The following is a 19,169-nucleotide window of genomic DNA, read 5'->3' as shown; positions in this document are numbered from 1 at the left end:
AGACAGCTGAGTCGTGATCTCAGATTTGTAAGTTCAAGCCCCATGTTAGGTGTGGAAATTACTTAAAAATAAAATCTTAAAGAAAAGAAATTGGAAATATTTGAGGGAATATGGAGTTTGGAAATGTTCACCTTAAAAAAATTTTTTTTATGTTTTTTATTTTTGAGAGAGAGAGAGAGAGAGAGGCAGAGAGAGAAGGAGACCCAGAATCCAAACAGGCTCCAGGTTCCAAGCTGTCAGCACAGAGGCTGATGTGGGTCCCAAACTCACAAACCCACAAACTGTGAGATCATGACCTGAGCCAAAGTTGGACGCTCAAACGACTGAGCCACGCAGGCGCCCCGAGAATGTTTACCTTAAGTATGAATAAAGATCTGTCAGAAATCAGTGTAAGAAACATAAGGTTAAATTACTTGAATGATAGAATCTGTCACCTTTGCTTCTGGCAAAAGAAAGCATCCTCAAGGCTAAAGGATCCTTGATATTAAAGGACTCCTTGAGGAAGGCTAGAAATGCATCGTTTTCAACAAAAACAGGGCTTCTGTTTGGTAATCTGTGTGGGGAGAACATCTGTGCAGGAGACATCTCCAGTGAAAAGGTTCAATCATCTTGTTGCTTTCTCTGTTGACTGAGATTCTGAGAAATGAGACACGTGGCAGGGAAGCCATGCTATTGCATTCAGAGGCCAAATGAAATGATGCACTTCAGGGCACTTCAAAATAAAAATAAAAATAGCAAATATAATTTAGGCATAGAACATTCCTGAACTAATTTAATTGCATATTTCTTTAAAGCAGACAACCACCTGGAAGGAGTCGTAACAGCAAGAGCAAATCGATTTTGGTGAGCAAACTAAGTTAAATATTAAGATCTAATAATATACTGTCTTGGAAGCAGCTGTGAGTTTATATTTATTTCCTTTTTAGAACAGTGCTAATACTTTACAAGCATAGCATGTATCTATTATCTTATCCTCACCGAAAACAGAATTATCGATTTCTACTAAAAAAGAGCATAAAATAAGTATATGTCTGTAAGGCTTATAGGAGTTATGTAGTAATACCAAAGATATTACTGAGAACTCTTGAGATTTTTTTTTCTGAAAAAGGCTTTCAATACTTCAAAATGACATAAATCGAAACATCAAATATGTGTGTCTGAGTATTGTGCTGTCTATCAAAAAACTTGGTTATTGAGGCTGGTGTACATTCTATGTTGGTAATGAGAAACTCGTAATAAAGGGTCCCTTGATTCTAGTCAGGACCTCAACACTTAACATATTTCCCAATTTCATGTTTAACCAAAATATACAATTGGACCAGGTTTTCCCCATGCCAACTAGTATAGCCTCACTCCTGGGACCAAGGATACTTGACAGAGATGGAGAAGAAGCAGACGTCTAAGAGAATTGAGTTTTGGTCTTTGAGCTAAAAGCATTTTATTATTATAGGCCTTGAGAAGATGTTTCCATGCTCACTTTATAGTCAACTCAACTCTTTTTTCTTTAAATATGAAACAAACACTATTCTCTGATGAGAATAGGTTATGAACCTATGTAAAACAACTGCATACATAGAATTTCACTGACACTATCCACTGAGGATACTTCAGTAAAACAAGAAGCACCGTCTCTATCTTACAACTCCAGACAGACAGCTCCTGCTTTCAGGGAATGAGAATCTGGTGTTGTTACAATACATCAACTGGGTGAAGGTGGGACACTGTTGGGTGATTTTATCAAGTTGCTTGTGTTCTATCTGAAACTGGAGATATTTTAGAAAGAGGCGATAGATATACAAGCATATTTTACAAAGTCTGACTATTTAAGGGTTTAGAAGTAATCTGGAAGATTTCTGCAGTGAATCCATATCAATTATCAACTAGTGAATGATTTGCTAGAACCCAGGATTCTGGTAATATTAGCTCTATTCTAAAACAATGCCAAATGACTTCAAAGGAATTTCTACTTAGGTCAGGAATAACACATATTAAAAAACAAGAAAAAGGATATTTTACATTGTTCTTAGTGGTGAAAGCACAAAAATTCAGTTAGCTTTGTATCATGTGAACGGTTCAATGTGTATTTCCCAATAATATGGATCAGGGCTAATACATAGTCAAATCACTCTCGACTAAAAGAGTCTGACATTTTCTTTTTGAAATTAAGTCCAGAAATTGATTAAATTATTTTTCAGGGGAAAAGATCAATTTTCCATTCTTATTTCAGTTTGTGGCCTGTGAGTGAAGTATGGTACTGTAGTACCCTGAAGATGATGAATCAGAGTTGTGTCCTTGGCAACACTTTTCTGACCACGTCATAACCAGCATTTTTGGAGATCTTGTGACCATTCCACTCCTCCATAGCCACAATAAATTATAACTTGCCATTTTCAAATCTGCTCTCAGGTATTATTTCAATGGCATTAGCATTCAAATACATTTCTTTAAGATAAATGAATTCAGCCTAAGAAAGATGAAAAATTTAAAAAAAGAACAACTCCAATTCTAGAACATGCTCCTCTGTAGATTTAAGATTAGCTGACATCAATTTGCTCCATTAGTTGCTGGAAGCAAATTGGTCAAATAGCATTTGATTAACATTGTGAGATGGCAAACTCTCTTTTAATGACTCTGATTATGTATTCACAGGCTATACGCATGTCCTGCTTTACCGGCCTACAGATTACATGTGTAATGTATAATCAATCACACTATGTGGAGTGTGCATATATCCCTCCATCTTTTATTAACCCTTATTTCTCTCCTGAAGACATTTTCATATATCTCAACATGCGTCATCAAGTCAAAAGAGAAAGGATGAATGGTTAAGTGGTTAATTATTGCATGAAGCAGATATGTCATGTATTAATGTAATTAAACATGAGTTTGTAGGCGTGAATTTTTGGAATGGCAGAACAAAATACCTTGGAGTGAATAGACTTGGTTAAATCTAATTGGTTTCTCCTGCAATGTAACACTGACTAACCATATGCCATCAAATTCAACTTCTGTTTTATTGGGGCAGTTTGATTGCTTTTCATATCAAGTAGAGCAGAAAGTTCCTTAGATTAATCTATGAATTGAGAATACCCAATATATATTTTAAAGAAAAGTATTGTGGTACGTAGATAATAAAACTCACTAGTGTAGAACAAGTGGATAACTCTCGACATCAAGGGAATTCACATAAAGATAATGTGATTGTAAGTAAGATTGTCATACATACATCTCTACATACAACACTACATCCCTAAAAACGACTGCACTTTTCCCAACCAAGATTTCTTTTCACATGAATAATTCTCACTGTTTTTAAGTTACTTTTTGGAATGTCTATGAAAGCACAGGAAACACTAAATTACCTATTGGGAGGAACAGAAATCTGGTAGGTGACAGAATGTTAGCAGAACATCTCGGGATTGGAAGAGACATTTATAAACCATCCTGAAAGATTGTTTTCTAAACTTCAGTTGTACAAACATTCTCACAATTGTTACCTATCCCTATACCCTGTATTTTAGTTCCCTTTTGCTGCTGTAAAAAAAAAAATTTCAAAAAATTGATGGTTTCCACAATACAAATTTGTTGTCTTTTACATCTGTAGGTCAAAATTTGGACATGACTTTCATAAGCTCAAATCAGGGTTTGGCAGGGCTGTGTTACTTTCTGGAGGCCCTAGGAGATGATCCACGTCCTTGCATTTTGTATCTTTGAGACCACTCCCATTCCTTGGCTCATGGCCTGCCTCCATAATCCTCAAAGCAGGGGCCAAAGGATTGCATCTCTTTGCCCCTCTTTCGTCCTCCTGTCTCTTTCGGACCACAGTTTCCTGCTCTTAAGGACTCAAGTGATTAGACCAGGCACATTCAGATAATCCAGGATCATCTCCGAATCCCAAAGTCCTTAACCTTAATCCCATCTTCAAGTTTTTCCTTTTTTCCATATAAAGTAGCATATACATAAATTCTGGGGATTAGGATGTAGACATCTTTGGGGGAGGGTCTGTTTTCTCCCTACCATACATTTTAATATAAACCAGCTAATGTTTTTACTTAGGTTGACTCACTTATTTATGTAGATTTATTTTTAAAAGTAAAATTTATAGCACTGCTATAAAAGGAAATCCAAAACCAAAATAAATTCAGTGGAGATAGAACAATAATATCAGATCTAGTTGAATGGCTATCATTGCCTCTGAAAGCTTAGAACCTACTACTCTCCTGGTCAAAAAGTGGGTTAGCATGTTTGAGTAGTATTAAAAGTATATCAGCACCAATCTGAAGGTTTCTCCTAGGTAGTAGTGGATGGATTAAAACTATAATTGAAAAGGGAATCAAAAGGTCTCATTAGGCATATTAGTGATTTTGAATGCTGTGTCCATATAGTGTTGAAAATTATCTCATGATCTGCTAATGATTCATTGCCCACCAGAAACTGATGTCCCACATTCTGAGAAGCTCACAGGTCTGTATTGGTGCACGCAGTGCCCTTGGTAAAACACTTGCCCCATGCCCATTCAGTCCCGGGCTTGGGCAGTTTCCAGTAAGTTTCTGATTGATTAGGAAGTTCATTCATTCCGTTTTTAAAATGTGGTACTTCATTTGGGGGATGAATCTTTTCTTAGGAACTTCTACCTACTTATCCTAGCTGCAGAGCTAGGATTCTGAATCTAGAATTGTTAGATTCTGTAGCAATACAGAGCAAGTTCAGTTACTCAACCGAGCAGACAGAGAAGAGTGTACAGTTTGAATCAGATTATCTGGGTTCAAACCACAGCTCTGCCACTAACTGGTGCTGTGTTTTGGAACAATTCTGTAGGTTTTGTTCAGGATGTAGAATGGGGAATAGTATAATAATATTGATATCAATCAACTACACAGGGCTTTTGTAAAGATCAATGTCCAAATGATATAGAATCTTCTTTTAAGCCATATACTTGGGGAGAAGATAATAATTGATTGTCTAACTTAGAATATTTTGAGAGTGAAAGAGAATGTTGTTCATAATTGTGTTGCTACAACTGCCTGGGTAATTTGGGATGAAGGCATAAGGGATTTCATTCCCCTAAACATAGGGGATTTCATTCACTTTCATCATTTTACATGGAAGTGCTTGCAAATTTGTTTTTTTGTTTTGTTTTTAAATAAGAGTTTATATTTTATATATTTATTATTATTATTATTATTCTTTTATTCGAGGGAGTGAGAGCATGCGAGGTGGGGAGAGAGGCAGAGGGAGAGAGGGAGAATAGTAAGCAAGCTCTGTGCTCAGCGTGGAGCCCAAAACACGGGGCTAAATCCCACAACCCTGGGATCATGATCTGCGCTGAAATCAAGGGTCAGACGCTCAACTGACAGAGCCACCCAGACACCGAAGCTCTTCCCAATTCGAAGTCAAATGATCCTATCACCTCTGTTTCTTGGTTTGTTTTTAGCCTATATCGGTCCATTTCTTTCAAACATTTCAATATGATGTGTTTCTTAGAATCCTTTTCCTGGTCAACCTCATACAGATGAGACATAGCTTTTTTCAGAGTTGTGTTTTTGAAAGTCGGCAGAGTGTAGAGTGTCTGGGTTCAGATTTTAGCCACTTCCCAGCTTGGGCACATTTCTTAACCTCTCTCTATCCAAGCATCCTTATCTACGTGCCTCACATGGTTGTAATGAAGATTAACGAATTAATATGTGTCTGTAAAGGACTTAGACTTATGCCTGGCACATATGAACACAATATAAGTGTTATTAAATAGAATAAATAAATGAGGCTACTGAAACTGGCAATATTTAAAACAGTGGGCTCCAATTTTTTGTGTCAACATTAGACACCGGAGATAAAGCAGTAAGCGGTGAAGGTACATTCCCTGCCCTCAGGGAGCTTATAGGCCAGCAGAGACCACAGATGTTCAGCCAGCACTTGCATAAATTAGTGAGTCGCAAGCATGAGTCGTGCTGTGAAGGACAAAAGCAAGACGCGGTGACAGTGTTTCATCCCCCAGTTTTCACTGACCAATGTAGTCCACGGAGGATCACTTATGTTCCCAGTGCTGACACCAGAAGCATATTAATTAATGCAAAAATTGATTAGCTTCTAAGCAGCTGTGTCACACTGTGAGCTCGTGTTGAGCTTGTGGTCATTAACACGCTCAGGTCCTTCCTTGCATGAGCTGCTGTCGAATGGATCCCCCAGCTCAGTACGTCTTTAACCGATTTTTTTTAAAGCCCAAATGGAGATTTCAAATTTATTTTTAATAAAGTCCATCTTGATATATTTGGTCCTTGTTCTGGTCTGTCAAAACAACTTCTAATTTTGCTTCTTCACGCACCGTGTTAACTCATCTTTTGAGATCATATGATCTTTAAATTTGATAAACATTCTTTCCACATCTTATGAAGATGTTTCTCAAAGTGCAGTTTCTAGATTCTTTCAGTTTAATTATTTTACTTTTTATACAGTTAGTATTAGTATTATTATTTACCACAGGTCAATACTCGATTCTACTACAAAATGCAGGGGAAAAAGTTTTAAAAAGTTAAAAATCTCTGTCACATCTCCTTGATACTATCAACACTTTATGAAATACCATTGCACTGTTTCTCATCTGAGGAAAATTTACTGAAGAAAGCGGGAACATATGGCATGTATATTTTTGAAGCCATACAGCACACAGCCGTGTCGTTAAATTTTCTTTCACAACACAATTTTAAAAGATTATGTAATTTTTTCCCACCCATATTTTATTTAACAAACTCTTCAGTTGGGGCTTTATGTTATTTCTGTTTTCTTGCCATTATAAAAATAAAGCTGTGATAAATATTCTTGCAGATAAAGACTCTAAATGCACTGGACGCCGGGATTTTCACATCTTTCTGAGAGAGATAGTCCCTCCCTTGTGAAACAATCAGTTCCAAAGTGGTTTGCTCAAGGATCCTCCTGGTCTTTGATCATCTGATTTAAAATGCATCTTATCTTCCTCCCCAGACACAGTAACTCCTTGTTACCTTTCCCTGCCTCCTTTCCTCCAGAGCAGTTATCCCATTTTAACACATCATCTGATTTTCTTCTTTGTTTGTTTATGGTCGCCCTCCCCTTCACCGGAATGCCAGCTCCATAAACACTTTGGGTTTTGTTCGCTGCTGTGTATCCGGCACTGCGAACAGTACCCGCACCTCTTAAGTGCCCGATAAATGTATGTTGAAAGAATATGAAAGAGTTTAGCTTCTTAGGGACACAAACTGCTAGAACAACTCCACATGCCCCTTGTTCCCTGCCGACAGCTGGCAGCATTCGTTTTCCCGCAATGATGATAGTCTGCACTCACTGATTTCTCTATTTGGCAAGGGATTTCCTCTCTGGGTCTCAGGAAGACACGAGGCCACATGAAAGCTTGCCCGTGTGTTACCCATGCAATATATATGCCAATCTTTCCAACAACCATATTTTTAGGTTTTACTCATTATACCATTGAAGGCAAGGGGGCCCAGGGAGGTTAAGAAATTTGCTGGAGATCACCCAGTTAGCAATAAAATGTTCTTAATAAATTCTGACACACTGCTTCTCAGTAACCAGCTGAGTGACTCTGGGTGAACTATTTAATCTCTCTGATTCTGTTTTCTCATTTATAAAATTAAAGGGTTGGATCTGATCTCTCAATCTGACACTCAAATTATTTTGTGACAAGTATGACCCGTTGACCTCCAATAGGATTATTAATTGTGTTCTCACACAGGGGCTTTTTCCTTTCTACTAATACCTCTATTAAACAAAGGAATTTCCGCAGGACACTTTTCATCTTGGAATTCTAAAAAAGAGAAATAATTGGTCAAATATCACATTCTACAATGTCAAATTAGGGATCACAGTATAAAACTATCATAAAGTACTGACCAAATATAAAGTGTTGTACCCTAAATCATTGTTTCTAGGCATCATATCTAAGTTAAAAAGTTTAATCATCCCTTTATTTTTTGAAAATAATACCCAATTACTTCTTTTTATTTTTAATTTTTTTTTTTTTTAACATTTATTTATTTTTGAGACAGAGAGAGACCGAGCATGAACGAGGGAGGGTCAGAGAGAGGGAGACACAGAATCCGAAACAGGCTCCAGGCTCTGAGCTGTCAGCACAGAGCCCGACGCGGGGCTCGAACTCACGGACCGTGAGATCATGACCTGAGCCGAAGTCGGCCGCTTAACCAACTGAGCCACCCAGGCGCCCCAATACCCAACTATTTCTGTAAGATAACAACAATCATTGAGCATATAATGTCTGTTCAAGTGGTCCTAAATCTTTGGATGTGTTAATTATTTAATCTTGCCAACAATGGGTGTGAGGTATGGAGTCTTCTTATTCCCATTTTACAGATGAAGACACTTGAGTACAGAGAGTTTTAAGGAAATTGTCCAAAGTCTTACAGAATAAGTGGCAGAATCAGGATTTGGACCCATACTGTATAATTTCAAAGCCAACACATGCAGAGACAACACTATATTACCCAGTGCCTAGAGACTGTGTGTTGGGATAATGTATAGCCCAGACAGGGAGCAAAGAAGGTGGATTAGTTCTGTGAGATAACATAGTAATTTCTGATGTTTTAAAACATGGGATTATAAACATAAATATAAATATAACATGGGATTACAGTTGAATGTATACAGTAGAAGAAATATATAACCTACACAAGAGAATGCAATTCTATAGAATATAATTGAATAGAATTCTACAATATTATTTGTCTACACTATTCTTTGTCTTTCTTACTTTTACTTTTAATTATTTTACCAATCTTACCTACTGACATACGTAAAATGCATTCTCTTTTTTCTTTACCTCCAAGCCATAGAACTACATAGCCATAGTTATAAAATTACTGTTTTAAGGAATCAGTAATAATATATTCTTGCTTTAGTATGCTTATTACTATTTGGTGACTTAGACCATACTGTGTCAACCTACAAGGAAAGTGGTATTCCGCAGCACTCGAATTAGTTGCTTCTGGGGATAATTAGCTTCTTTACAGTTAGGTCAATTCTAAATTGCTTCACTCCAATAATTTGTGATCCTATTCTTGGTTTTGGCATGTTGGTTGTCTAAGTCCATAAATTCTGAATGACCAAATTTAATGAACATGCTTTGAATTAATTTTCCACTTTGCGTGAAGATCATGGGTGGTCAGTCAAAGAAAATTTAGGCGATTACTGTTATCCATGCTTTTAGTAAGAATGAAAGCAACCCAGAGGAAACAAAAACAAGAAAAACAACATCTTGTAGCATTCATGTATTTGATATTCATTCAAATGCATTCTGCAAGAAGGAACCTGGGCCCTGCCTTCGTCTTCAGTGAACTTTCCATTCTAATCCTCAAACACCATTTTAGTTGCTAGTCTAATCATGAAAGGAATTTTATTATTGTCACTGTTGTCCATGAGAGTGGTTATGATTCCAGAGCTCTGTTCACTTGCACCCCCTGTAAGAGAAGCCAGTTATTAGCAGAAGCAGCTAACTCAAATGCTGCAGAATGAAATTCTCCCTCTAATTTAAGGGCTGACAAGTTCACAGATGGGTCACTAAGTAGTAATGTGTATTAAGGTAAAAAGTTAAATATGTTATCACTGCTTCCTTGATAATAACAATTCTACAACTATGGCTATAGAATCCTCAGTTTTTTGTAAGGAGTAGAATGAAAGCTCTTGATGTAGAATTGCCATAAGTCTAGAGGCATGGAACCCCCACGGATTAAATGTGTTCACGATGTTAAATACACACAAATCTAAGAAGAATTCATAAAAATATGCTTAGATCATCTAGCCCTTTAATATCTGCAAGGATTTGTTTCTTTGGAATTATGTATATCACACACCACTTTCATCCTTTCTATGCCTGAATCTTGCTGAAACAAATCTCATTTTATTTATTATTATCTTATTATTGTTTTGAGATTAACTAACATATAACATTTGTTTTAGTTGTACGGTATAATGATTCGATATTTGTATGTGCTGCAAAACGATCACCACATGATATCTCGTTAACATCCATCACCACAAATTTCTTTGTCTTGTGATGAGAATTTTTCAGATCTACTCTATTAGCACCTTTCAAATGTGCAGCACAGGGCTATTAACTATGGTCTTACTGTTGACTAAACACTTTAACTATTTTTAAAAGGGGTTTTTAATACATCTTTATATAAGCAAAATGTATCACAAATTAAAATCATTCTCTTAGTCAAGTTAACTGCTGTCACTTGGAATAAGGAGTTTTGATACAGTTTTCACTTTAGCAAGCCCAAATTGACAAAACTAAACATTGGCACAGAGCCAGGTAAAAAATGAACTTTTAATCTCATAACTAAAGTGAACGGCTACACATCTTGGCTGTCAAAACAGGAGTTGTGGCTTTGTAATGTGAATACAGCTAAAAGTACAAGTTTCTCAGGCACCCATCTGTCAAAAGGCAGAATGCGCTATGCCCTGTGGCTACTCCACTGTGTTCACTCCTAAGCACGGGGGCCAGGAAGATTTAGGTGAAGCCCGAAAAAGAAGAGGTTTGAGGCAAAGCATCCTTCCAGATTTTAATGTTTTATGCTTTCCATGTTTCTTATGGTGATAATCTATTATTTTTACCTTGAGAAAAATTCCTTTCAATGGAAATGACAAGTTTCTGTTCTAAAATATGCTTAAAATCATATTTTTATTATAAGGAAACCACAAAGAGCTTTTTATAAAATTATTTAGAGAAGGAACTAATCCTTTCCTGGCTCCTTTCAGGTAAAGAAATGATTTTAGCACTCTCTCTGGTATGGCATTGGATTGGGTCCATTGGACTGAGGGTCAATGCCTGCAAAGTAAATATAGGTTTCCACTGGGGGCTGTTTCAGGAAAGGTTCTGAAAGAACAATAATAATTAACATATATGGACTCAAAATAGGCAGAAATTATAAATCTCCAACATTTGTGAGGTAGCACAGAGCATAAAATATGTAATTGGGAAATCAGCTTTTATAAAACCTAAAATCTTAAATCTAAGCAAGTGACTCTAACCACACATTTGACAATTTGCTACCATCAATTAAACATCTATTATGCATTAAGCACAAATATAGATACTTAACATATGTCATCTAATTGAATTATACAAATGCAAAAGGGATTGCCAGGGGAGAGAATAATCAATCCCAAAAGCATTCATTAGAGAGATTTCTAAGGAAGAGAAATGTTCTTGAAAATAAAAGGAGCCAGCACGAATTATATGTCACACCAGTTGTCAATAGCATTTGGAGAGGAGTCCAGAATTTTTCTATGAACTTTAGTCCATGGAAACAAGCACACTAACTACTTTCCCCCCTTCTATTTAGTGCACCATTTTTTAAAGTTGACAGCCTCCTGCAGGGATGTTCTGAAAGACAGAGACATCTTGTCAGAATTATAAATGTCCTTGGTGGGTGAGACAGAAAGGTTTGACTGTGTAGGACATTCCTGACAAGTCTTCAGGATTTGAAATGGTAACCATCTTTTTGGCTAGGGTGGCTTTTCAACGTTTGTTTTTTTTTTTTTTTTTTTTTTTTTTATTTATTTTTGGGACAGAGAGAGACAGAGCATGAACGGGGGAGGGGCAGAGAGAGAGAGGGAGACACAGAATCGGAAACAGGCTCCAGGCTCCGAGCCATCAGCCCAGAGCCTGACGCGGGGCTCGAACTCACGGACCGCAAGATCGTGACCTGGCTGAAGTCGGACGCTTAACCGACTGCGCCACCCAGGCGCCCCTAGGGTGGCTTTTTCTTTTCTTTTTCTTTGCTTTCTCCCTCTCCTTCTCCTTCTCCTTCTTCTCCTTTTTCTTCTTCTGGGAGATATATTTAAATTTTGAATCAAAAATGACAGAACTTTTCAATTTAGTTACCTATAATCGTGTAGAGAAGGGTGTGCACACAATTTAGCATATAGTAGATGTTCAATGTATATTTATTTCATGTAACACCCCTCTTCCCCATCACTGCTGACAACTTTTGAGTTAAAGGTGGCTGACTCAAACAGCTGCCAGACGGGACATGCAGGGTTGTTCAGTCATAAGACAGCTAGTCTATACCTCCTCCCCTTCTTCTTCTGGTGTGAGCCATGCTCTTGCTATAGTCCAAACTGAATTCAGATACACATACATAGAGATAGATTGATAGAAAGAAAGACACATATAAGGTAAGTGTGTGTATCTGTGGAGTATATACATATATATGTGTATGTGTGCATATATGCATATACATGTACCTATGTGTGTGTGTGTGTATACATTTGTGTTTTGCATATATATTTACCAATTCCTTACCATTCTTTTGGAAACAGTTGCTCCTCCTAACCCCCAAATGATATAGTTGCTATCATTTTAGATTTAGCAAGGATAAGAAAAAGTGAGGGGCGCCTGGGTGGCTCAGCCGGTTAAGCACCATATTTCAGCTCAGGTCATGATCTCATGGTTTGTGGGTTCGAGCCCCACGTTGGGCTCTGTGCTGACAGCTCAGAGCCTGGAGCCTGATTTGGATCCTGTGTCTCCTTCTCTCTCTGCCCCTCCCCTGCTTGCACTCTGTCTCTTGCTCTCTCTCAAAAAATAACTAAACATTTAAAAAAAAAAAAAGTGAGACTACACTCATAGTGTTAGGTTCTAAGGTTGTGTCTATCTAAGTTTTTAATAACTTTCTTGAGTGTGTAATAGGCCTTACAACCTAACCTAATATAGCCAAAAATATAACTTCTGCTACTCCTCCAACCCTGCCCACCTGCCCACCCCGTAAAAAATACCCTATTCATCTTCTGGAATTTTCCATTTTAGCAAATGGTATCCCCACCCACACAGTTGCTCACTTATTCTCTGGACCTACGAGTTTTCTAATTCCCTTATCCTTTTACTTCTAATCCATCATCAAGCTCTTTTGGCCCTATTTCCCCAATGTTTTTCCAAATCCATATACTCCTCTCCATTTCTACTAATATTAGCATAGTTTAAGCTCCAACATGTTTTGCCTGAATTACTGCAAATGCTTTATGGTTGGTATTCCTGCTTTTACTATTTCTCCTAATCCTGTCACCTAAGATATTTTCTTAGTTTACTTAGAATAAAACTGATTTTACAAGACCTAATAAGTGTGTATACTTTCCAGCTCCTAATCTTATCTGTGACCAATAACCTACCACTCTTCTCTTCATTCACTACCCTGGCTTCACTGGCCTTTGTTTTGCTTCTGGAACATGCCACGGGTTTCCTTTATTTGGACCTTTGCATTTGCTGTTTCCTTTGTTTAAAATGCTCTTCCTCTTGGTGTTCCCAGGAGCTGATTCTTCCCCATCTCCGATCAGTTCAAACATCATCTCTTTGGTGATACCAATGTTCCCCTCCTTAATTCACACAATCTCTCCACCATCTTTCTTTTCTATTTCTTCCCTGACACCTACCACTACCTAAAACTGCATTGTTCCTGGATTCATTTGCTTATTTGCTGCCTCTTTTCTCCTACTAGAATGTGAGCTGCTTGAAAGCATGAGTTTATCTGTCTTGCTCATCACATGGACTCAACACGTGAAAAAGTGCTTGGCACAGAGTAGCACACATGTAGAAGAATGAACTAAAGGGAATAAAGAATGAGTGTTTCAGTGTACTTTCCCCAAAATTTTGAACCTAAAACTAAGAAAAACATCAGTTATAATCTCTAAGGGTTGAATCCTACAGAGAAAACTCAAGGGCTATTGGTATCCATGTTTTCTGCTAGGGCGCAAAGCAGTGAAAATAATGAAGATAACTGGAAGAAAGAGGCAAGACGAGAGCTAAAGATAGTTTTGATGGTATTCGCCTTTTTCGAGTTAAGACCCAAATGTGCTCCCTCCCTTCTCGTGGATGGTTGTTCAACTTACACTTAAGATATCCCAACATAATTGTAAGAGGTTTCTGTCTTTTTTCTTCTTGCTTACGTTATTTTAAATTTGGTTCCCGGTATTTGCAATTAAAGAATTCCATGCTACTTCGTCACTGCTTGTCTCTCTTACCTTTTCTTCTGCTACTGTCATCGAACTCAAAGTTCTGACCATAATACACTTCTTTCTTCTCTCTCTTTCTGTCTCTTGGATGTTGACACATGTATTTCTACATGATTGAACTATTCACTGATTTTCCTTTGACACCTTTCTGACATCCCACACCTAGGGTTTATACTCCTATGGGCTACCATAAGATCCAACATTCATCCCAGTGAAGCATTAACAACCCATCTTGACTCCTATTTCTGTTTCTTTCACTGTTGTTTTCTTGTTTGTTTGTTTTTGTGGGTTTTTTGTTTTGTTTTGTTTGTTTGTTTACTACTGTATCATTGGTGCCTAGGACAAAGTCCAACACATAATCTAGGTGACTGAATGATTGAATGATAGACACATGGAGCTGTTTTGTTGGTAGATAAAGCAGAACTAAGAGGTGACAGAGTAGAATCTGAGTGTTAACAATCTATTCCACATATGCTCTAAAGTTTTGAACTGATTCTCTTTGCCTTGGGCTTGGGTAAGATTTATACCCATATTTTTCACTAGTTTGTTTTTTTTTTTTTTTTTTTTTTTTTTTTCCCTTGAGGACCTTTTTATTTTTCTGATCATGTTCCCTTTTTGCACTAAGGGCTTCATTTTTTAAGAGCTTTTTTCCCCCTCGTTTGAGGGAAGTTTCCACCTATTAGTGCCATTTGGTTTGCCACTTTGTCAAGTATTGGCAGCATGCCAAGCCACTAGGCACCTTGTTTAAAATAGGATCTTGTTGAGCATAAAAAATAAATCCACACCATCAATATCATTTTCTGTTTAGTGTCTTGCATGGACTAACATTCTTAAAACTTTTTTTAAAAAAATCAGAATTATTACGCTATGCCCAAGTGCTCTTATTTTCATTATTCCTTACATAGTTCTTAGTGCTATAGGGAAACAATTAAACTATCCAGGTTTCTTCAAGTTCATTTAATAGCTGAGAAAAAAATAGAGTTCTCAATTTATGTCATGTGCAGTTGTTCCCAAGGGAAGAAAATGTTTCAATTGACCATGACTGTGACCCATTATTGCACTCTTATGCTGCAGAGTCTTGATGAGTCTTGGTGTTCTGTGAGACTTGGTGCAGTAATTTTTTTCCCCACTTACACTTCATGGATCTTATAAATGCAGTGACACTAACTGATGGCACTTTTCTTGTTTTGCTGGCACTTTCTTCATGAAATTTGTACCATTACTGGATGAATTTGCAACATTACATGAATACTGTCAAAGATTCTTTATAAAATTGAATTCTTACAGCAACATATAAGGAGAAAACTAGAAAACCTTATAAAGGGTGGGGATTCCAAAGAATATATTTATAAATTGAAATGAGTTGTCAAAGACTGATTATTTTATATAATACCATATCATGTGAGAATTTGCCTACCTCCATGGGATTGAGATGGAGAAGATGGGCAGTGGGGCAGAAATATTGAACTATATTCTTAGCATCTTGGAAGACGATGTAAGGATTGAATCATCCCCAGAATTAGATAGTTATAAGGATATGGGGCCCACTTTTTAAATTCAATTTTGGTCTTAGAATGGTGAGGGCTGGTAGAATTATTTGTTTCAATTTTCTGTAATACTCCTGAAGCCATGTTAGTGGTCACATTTGAAACACGGTGTGAGATACTCTTACTCAAATTCTGAAGGCTGAGTTAATAATTTCAAAAACAGTATGGAAGCCATTCAGCATAACTAAAAATATCCATGGTTTAGCAATGAATCCTGGAGAATCCAAATCAAAGCTAATCTCAGAAGTGATCAATAGAAACAGTGGGCTCTTCCACAGTACAATTAAACTAAAAATCATGTGAAATGAAGAAAATGTCACTTAATGGTGTCAGCCTTGGAAGTTACAGATTTTAATCAGGTGCTATTTTGATTACAGTTAGTCTCCAATGATGAACAGGTTATGCATGCATCTAAACTTTATTTATCTAAAACTTTATTAAGAAAACAGATATGAGGGGTGATATTAATGAAGTGCCCAAATATTAGATTCTGGGTGTAGAGGGTCTTTTAGCACAGAAAGAATATGGATGTATTTCTTCTCCCTTTCTAGCCTCAGAAAAGTAAAAGTTAGGTAAAATTTCCTTTTTATAATCTGTAACTCCATTCTACTTAGCTCCTCCCTACCTCTGAGGGCCCCTCTCTTCTCTCTGCCTGGTATCCAGTACCTTCCTGCTGTTCTTTGTAAATTATTATTTGAAGTTTATTTATTTATTTTGAGAGAGAGAGAGAGGGGGGGGGGGGGGAGAGAGAGAGAGAGAGAGAGAGAGAGAGAGAGAGAGAGAGAGAGAGAAATCCCAAGCAGTCTCCATGCTGTCAGTGTGGAGCCCAGCATAGGGCTCCAATTCAAGACCCATGAGATCATGACCTGAGCCAAAATCCAGAGTTGGAGGCTTAACTGACTGAGCCACCCAGGTGCCCCAAGTACCTTTTTGCTGTTCGGAGGCACATTAAGCTTCTCACAAGCACTTCTACTAAAACTCCTACTTCTAAAATAAGTAAGGTATTCGAGAAGCATACATTCTGATTTAATTAACTCACAATAAAATGTGAATGACTGAAAGCAGATATACACTTCAGGCTAACAGAGAAAACTTACTGAAACTCCACAGTTTGTCTGAAACTGTGTTAGGCTTATTTTCTCTATTATTTCACATCTTTAAAAAAATGTATTACAGAGGACACAGGGGTTCAGATTGCTTAAAGAACTTGCTCAAAGGGCATTGACAATAAATGATAAGGCCATTACTCAAGACACAAAAAATTGTTCAAAAAATTTTGGGGGGAAGACATTTGTTGGTGCCAATTAATTAACACAGTTTTGGATTTAGGAATAGGGAGAAGTGAAGTACTGGTAAAAAAAAAAAAAAAAAAAAATTTAAGCCAAAAATTCTGAGGAGAAATAAATTGGAGAGGAGGCTTTGCTTAGGTGTCTATTTTCCTGGACCAGCTTCCCTAAGTTAAACTAGTTTTTTATATTTTCTTTCCCATTCTATTTTCCTATTTTCCCATTCACCTTCCACACACAATTGTACTTTACAATGGATTAGTGTGAATATTCCAGCTTGTTTGAAGCTCTGACTTGATTCTTTGCCTTTCTATTTAAGTTATTGGGATTTCTGAGTAAGAGGTCACCCTTTGATACTTTTTTGTCTCATTATCTATTGATGGGGTTTTTTATTCTTCATTGATGGGGATTTGGGAAGTCCTGTACCGAGCAGAGAAAGGAAGCCATTAATAGCAGGCCCTGGCATCTGGCAGCAGTGATTTTGAGGAAGGTGTGGTTGGAATGAGAGGAGGAGGAAAAAAATTGGGAAATCTGCAGCCATGTGTAAGTTGGCTGTTCTTATTTTATTTTTGATATTTATTTATGTAGAAGGAGAGAGAAAGAGGGGGAGGCAGAGAGAAAGGGGGAAGAGAATCCCAAGCAGGCTCTGCAGCTATCAGTGGGACCCCACGTGGGACCTGAACCCACAAACCGTGAGATCCTGACCTGAGCCAATAGCAAAAGTCAGACGTGTAACCAATTGAGCTACCCAGGTGCCCTAGTAAGTTGGCTACTTTCAAATGGAAGATTTTCCCTCCACCTCTGAGATTATACATACTACATCAATGCTTGGTTTCATTGGTCCATATTGTAGCCCACAGAAAAAGTTTTGGGATGCCTGGGTTGCTCAGTTGGTTAAGCATCTGACTTCGGCTCAGATCATGATCTTGCCCTTCAGAGTTTGAACCCCACCTCAGGCTTTATGCTGACAGCTCAGACCCTGGAGCCTGTTTCAGATTCTGTGTCTACCTCTCTCTCCGCCCCTCCCCTGCTTGTGTTCTATCTCTCTCTCTCTCTCTCTCTCTCTCAAAAGTAAATAAACATTAAAAAAAATTTAAAGAAAAAGACTCTGTTATCTAGCAAGAAAATCTGGGAAATCTAGAAAAATCTGGAAAATCACTACTGCTAAAAAAAAAATACCTTCATCAAAATAAATTGGCTTTAGAAATGGGAAATCTCTCTATTGACCTGGATTGTTATTTTTTGTTCCACAGTACTAAACGAATTTTATTACATGTACTGCTAAAAATAATCACCAAATCATAAATGGTAAAAAGAAAAAAGAAGAAGAAAACTAAACAGACACAACAAAATACCCTCCTATCCAAAGAAGTTATATCTCTTGGTGGCATTTCAATTAAAACAAAATCTACCCAAGGTAACATGATAATGTTTACTGGCCTCTCTTTATTTTAAATGCATAGATAAAATGCAAATTCTCACTAAAGCAAAAGTGTATTACAATTTTCTTTAGATAAAATGAAAATATTCATCAACACCCAAACCCCTATATAGCCTGGAGCTAATTCCCATAAAACTTATATTTTTAAGTTTATAATTCACTTGGCTCTCACTCAACTGTCAGGAGCTTTATGGACAATATATCTTGCTTTAAAGTTCTTATTAAAATAATTAAGTAAAATAGATTGTAAAGTCAGATGTTGCCACAATTTACTGCCACTTGTTTACTTTTATTTTCCATTGTGAGAGGCCTTTGAAAGCAATTTCCCATATTATCCTCTTTCTACTCCTCCGAATAGAAGCTAATACTGAATGTCAAACTCCCTTTCCTCCCTAGAGAACCAGAGAGTATTCTTACAGGAATTTAGAAACACCCTCTTGCCTGAGGACATATCATCTGATACTCAGGATGGAGTGCTCAACCTTAGAATATCTCCAACATTAACCTTGCATGAACTCAGTCAGAAGATGGGAGCTCATAGTCCTTTACACATCTTGGAACCACTCCAGCAAGGAGAAGAGTCACCCTTCCAGGAGAAAAACAATAAATATCTTCAGTCCCTTTTACCTTCAAAGAGAGACTAGTGTATTGGTTAAGAATATAAACTTCGAATTCATGAACTGGATTCAAATGGTGGTTCTACCATTTTTAGGGTGGAACTTTGGACAACTCACACTTCTTGAGGTTCTTTCCTCATTTGTCATATAGGACTAATAATATTTAGTTCTTAACCTGAAGACTAAGTGGTATTAAGAATGAAAAAAATCTGAGTTGAATGCTTGGACATTATAGGCATTAAATAATTGTGGTTTTTTTTGT

The 19,169-nt window shown here is 37.2% G+C and overlaps 1 long non-coding RNA gene across 1 annotated transcript; it reads left to right on the top strand.

The window, feature by feature from the left end:
• Positions 1–680: 680 nt before the first annotated feature.
• On the top strand, positions 681–18,192 carry LOC131490247 (uncharacterized). Its single transcript, XR_009251002.1, has 3 exons — positions 681–843; positions 2,650–2,824; positions 18,103–18,192. It is a non-coding gene; the product is annotated as an uncharacterized LOC131490247 (long non-coding RNA).
• Positions 18,193–19,169: the final 977 nt, after the last annotated feature.

This window comes from Neofelis nebulosa, chromosome 11 (assembly GCF_028018385.1).
Source record: "Neofelis nebulosa isolate mNeoNeb1 chromosome 11, mNeoNeb1.pri, whole genome shotgun sequence".
Taxonomy (NCBI): domain Eukaryota; kingdom Metazoa; phylum Chordata; class Mammalia; order Carnivora; family Felidae; genus Neofelis; species Neofelis nebulosa.
This window is presented reverse-complemented; position numbering and strand designations above follow the sequence as displayed.